At 35.2% G+C, this 5,033-nt stretch overlaps 1 pseudogene; it reads right to left on the minus strand.

Moving 5' to 3' along the window:
- Positions 1 to 3,790: 3,790 nt before the first annotated feature.
- LOC145535639 (protein FAM209 pseudogene) lies at positions 3,791 to 4,429 on the minus strand (annotated as a pseudogene).
- Positions 4,430 to 5,033: the final 604 nt, after the last annotated feature.

Genomic DNA, 5,033 nt, shown 5'->3' on the forward strand with positions numbered 1-5,033 from the left:
TTATGTATCTCTTAACTCTCAATAAGTCAAATGTTTATATCATACAATACTGTAGTGAGTGAAAGTTGGTCTTCAATAAATGTCTCAGTGTGAATAATGGAGCTAATCTTTAAAGGTTATGTTTTTAAAGTCTCACATTCTGGAGACTGAAGAAAAGAGCTTTTTCTTATCTTTTTTTTTTTTTTTTTTTTTAGGGATGAAGTTTTAATGGTTCTTCTGCATAGCAGGGGCTTCCCTGGCAGTTCAGTCAGTAAAGAGTCTGCCTGCAATGTGGGAGAGCCATGTTCAATCCCTGGGTTGGGAAGATCCCCTGGAGAAGGAAAAGGCTACCCACTCCAGTATTCTTGCCTGGAGAATTCCATGGACAGAGGAGCCTGGTGGGCTACAGTCCATGGGGTCACAAAGAGTCGGACACAACTGAAAGACTGACACTTTCACTGCATAGCAAGAAATGAGCAGTCACTAGACAAACTTAAGAAGTACACAAGGCTAGTCCTTCCAAAACTGGTATCTCATGTTTTTGAAATACTATGGAACATCTTGAATCCTAGGCCTATACCTATACTCAAAACTATCTCCAACCTCACATTTTCTTGGTGTCTTATTCCCTTAGGATCTTATTTTCTACTAGAAAATTACCAAATTCATAGGCTCAGTTCAGTTAAGAATTGCAAGGATATAATCCAGAGAAATGACTAATGATATGAGCTTTTTGCCATGAAAAATTAAAAGTAGGAAAATAGGCTTCTTTTGTGAAGTTCCAGAGTTAATACTGAATAAGATATATTGGCATTTTCAAAGATTACTATGCTTTTTTTCTATAACTTAAAACATCCAATAAGAAATGCACTAAAGAACTAAGACCACATGCATCTCAGGAAAGTATTTCTAATCTCAAACTTATTAAGATTCTACCAAGAGATAGCCATCAGGGCAAAAGAAATCTGTCTTCAATAACATGGCTAAGATTGCATATAAAAAGTTAAAAAAGCAAAAAAAAAAAAAAACATTGTAAACCAACTACATGCTGTTTTCAGTCATGTCAGACTCTTTGCAACCCCATGGACTGTACTTCAACTTTAAAAAAGAAGATTGTACTTAAAGTAAATAAAAGCATGTATATTTTGAGTATGTCACTAAAAAAATCACCATGTCTACTTTAAACACTGCATTGACTAATAACAAGATATAATTGAGGGCATGACTTTCTCAGTGTCAGTTCCACAGGGTCTCAGATTTCTTATATTAGTGACAAAAATGAAAAACATAGAACAAGTATGTGTTCTTTCTGATTCCATGTGTCTTTAGTTAATTGAGTTCTTTCTCTCTCTGCCTGTTTTTTCTCCATAGTCCTTAGTGATTATATGATATATTTGACTTCTTTGCTTATTAAATATCTCTACCTAACTTGGGAATAAAATATAAATTCAATGAGGACAAGGATTTTTTTTACCACTGTATCTCCAGTGCCTGAAACACTCTGACACAGGTGCTTAACAAACATCTGATATATGAAAGTGAATGATACCATTATATTAATAGAGAGATAACAAACACAGATTCTATTATAATGGAACAACATAAAAGGAGATGAATGATGGATAGAAATGCCATTATATGTTTGTATCTGTATCTGTATTTGTATGCCTTCATATGAAAGAGCAGTGCTGAGTTAATTTCCTTCCATTTCAAACAGTGACTACTATTTATATTGATAAAGCTAGTGTACTGTGAAGCACAATAATATTTTGCCTCATTCTCAATGTTGCTTAGTTTATATTGCTATCTTTCTCTTCTGTGAAAGTTTATTTTCTTTTTTAATTTTTTCTTTTATATCGGAGTATAATTGGTTAACAATGTGTTAGCTTGTCAGGTGTACAGCAAAGTGATTCAGTTATATACCTATTCTTTTTCAAATTCTTTTCCCATTTAGGTTATTACAGAGTATTCAGCAGAGTTCCCTGTGCTATATAGTAGGTCCTTGTTGGTCATCATTTTAAATATAGCAGCGTGTACATGTCAATTCCAAACATATTTAAGTTAATATATCTTTTATCATAAGTCACTTTAAATAAGTGTTGGAAGTAAACAGAAAATACATTTTACCAATGATAACATATTAATTAGAAAAATATTCATTAGGCACAGTACCAGACACTCAAAAACAAGTGTCTTGTTTAAGATTTCTGTTCTCTTGAAAATCAAAAGCATAGGAAAAATATTGATTAAAATAGTCTTCCCCCCAAGAGAACTAGCACATTCTCTTTACTGACAGAAAAACAAGAATGTTGATAACTAAACTATAACAAGACTGTAAGTTAGAATAGTTAAAACTGAGCATTAGGTTTTCTATAAATCTATGTTCAGTTGAGGTGCTTGCTAATTTATCTTCTCTGTTTATAGACTATATGCAAGAACATTTGGACTTTCATAATTACAAAATACACTGAGAGAAAGTTAATTTTGCTAACAAATAGAAAATAGTTTAGTTACTGTTCTTTTTAAAATCTATTTTCTTCAATAACTGTATCAACATATTTTATGTTGTTCTCTGTTTCTAACATTATATAAATACATTCATTTGAATCTCAATGGAGAAAAGGCATAGACTATAAAAGACTTGAATAATGAGCATATAGGTTTTTAAAACCATATGAAGACACATAATAAAGTCAAAATTCTGGTAAAATACATATATGCTTGTAATAAAACTTCAGGATAAACGTACAACTGCAACTGCAACTCGTACTAATACAGATTTGGTTAACATTTAGTAAGTATATAAGAAAATCAAAACAAACCAAAAAAAAAGAAAGGAGAGAAGTTCATGCTGAACTTAAACTTTTGTGTGGAGGCACTAAACATTCATGGACAAAGCAATACTCAGGAAAAGAAAATGTGGTCAGTGTTGTTCAATTAAAATTAAATTTTTTCCAATATACATGATTTCAAGTCATCAGTCTTTCATGAAAAAATTATTAGAGGACTAATTAACTGATGTAATAACTGATGATATAAACAGCAGCAGAAGTTTTCCTAAGGAGAAGATCTATTTAAACCTCAGATTAAAGATAAAACGCTTGAAGAATTTATGGTAATAAAACACAATGGAAATATGGAAATAAGATAACTTTTTAGAGTAGACTGGTGAAATTAAAACAATGAGATACCACTACACACTCATTGGAATGGTCAAATACAAAAATCTGACAAAACCAATTACTGGTAAAGATGAGGAACAACAGAAACTCTCATTCATTGTTAGTGGGAATGCAAAATGGTACTCACTTTGGAAGCAATCTCTTAACATAGCTAAACATTGTCATACCATATGATTTAGCAATTATACTCCTAGATAGTTAACCAAGTGATTTGATAGCTAATGCCCACACAAAAACATGCACATGAATTTTATAACAGCTTAGCTCATACTCTCTCTCACACACACACACAAATTGGAAGCAACCAAAGTGTCCTTTAATAGATGAATGGATAAACAAACTATGGTACATCAACATAACAATATTATTCAAGAATAAAAAGAAATGAGCTATCAAATCACAAAAAGAAATGGATGAAACCTGAATGAATGTTATTAAGTAAAATAAGCTAGTCTGGAAAAGGTTATATGCTGCATGATGCCAATTATACTACATTCTGGAAAAGGTAAAACTTAGAGCTAATAAAAAATATCACAGGCTTTTTCTTTTTCTTCAGAATGGTTTTATTAGTTTGGATAGAGTTTGTCAACGTTCAACTATTTCTCCTCTACTTTGACACACAAATCCACTCAATTGGAGTCTTTGTTGCCTGAGAGCTCATATACTGTAATGTTATTGTGTGCATCTGCAGGAACCTCAACATTGGGAGGGTTGAAGTTACCATCGGTTGCCATGGCGAGTTTCAGATTCTGCACACTGGACACAAATTTCACAAGGTCCATCTTGAGCAGGGTTAAGGTATTGAACATATAGTCTTTGTTGGAGGAAGCCTTTTCCTTTTTCTTTCCTGGAGAGCCTAATGAACTGCCTGGACGGGCAGGAGGAGTCTGCACATTACTCTCGCCACTCTCTCCTGTCAACTTCACTGCTACGTACATCAACACAAAGAAGAAAAGCCAGAGCAATGTGATCTCAAGCCAATCTTGGTCATGCTCTGGTAGATTCTGCCAAATTAGAAAGTGCCCTTCGCAAAGCACCTTCCCCTGGAGTTCTTCTTTGGCTTTCTCTCTCAGATAAGTAAACATAAAGGTGTTAGACACAGGTAACACCCATGGATAAGCACAGGGACGATTTGAGGGACCACAGGGTGAGCCGAGAGGAAGTGGCTCCTGGTGCACTGGTCTGCTCTCGGCACCTGGAGACTGAGGACCAGGCAGGGCTGGGGCCTTGGTGATGTCATAGAGGGCCCCGCCCCAGCCAGAACCCATGTGGCCATTGTGATGACTTCAGGGCAGAGAATAAGGAGGCTTGCAGGGGTCAACTGGGAGTAGGGCTTAAAGGGACATGGCAACATTTACAGCGGGCAATCGAAAGAGTCAGGGAGTGACAGAATGCCATCTCCATGCCAGTGTATTCTTTCTGAAACTGGTGCTCTGCTGGGAGGATGGGTCCATCTTCTATTTTTATTTTTCCATTTGTTGAATCCAGACACTGAGTGAGCACAGCAGACCTGTGGGCTTGTGCCCCTGTAGAGTAGAGAGCCAAGTGGGAAAGAAAGATATTAAACCAGAGGCTACACACTAGGAGCCACTGATGTGTTGTGTGTGGCCTATACTGTTCCTAAAAATGACTGTGCTCAAACGAATGGATAAGAGAGTTGTGGTACATGGAATATTATTCAGCTATAAAAAAAAAAAGAACACTTTTGAGTCATTTCTAAAGAGGTGGATGAAACTGGAGCCTATTATACAGAGTGAAGTAAGTCAGAAAGAGAAACACCACTACAGTATATTAACACATATATATGGAATTTAGAAAGATGGTAACGATGATCCTACATGCAAGGCAGCAAAAGAGACACAGATGTAAAGA

Source organism: Giraffa tippelskirchi, chromosome X (assembly GCF_054371585.1).
Source record: "Giraffa tippelskirchi isolate mGirTip1 chromosome X, T2T-mGirTip1v1.2.pri, whole genome shotgun sequence".
Classification (NCBI taxonomy): domain Eukaryota; kingdom Metazoa; phylum Chordata; class Mammalia; order Artiodactyla; family Giraffidae; genus Giraffa; species Giraffa tippelskirchi.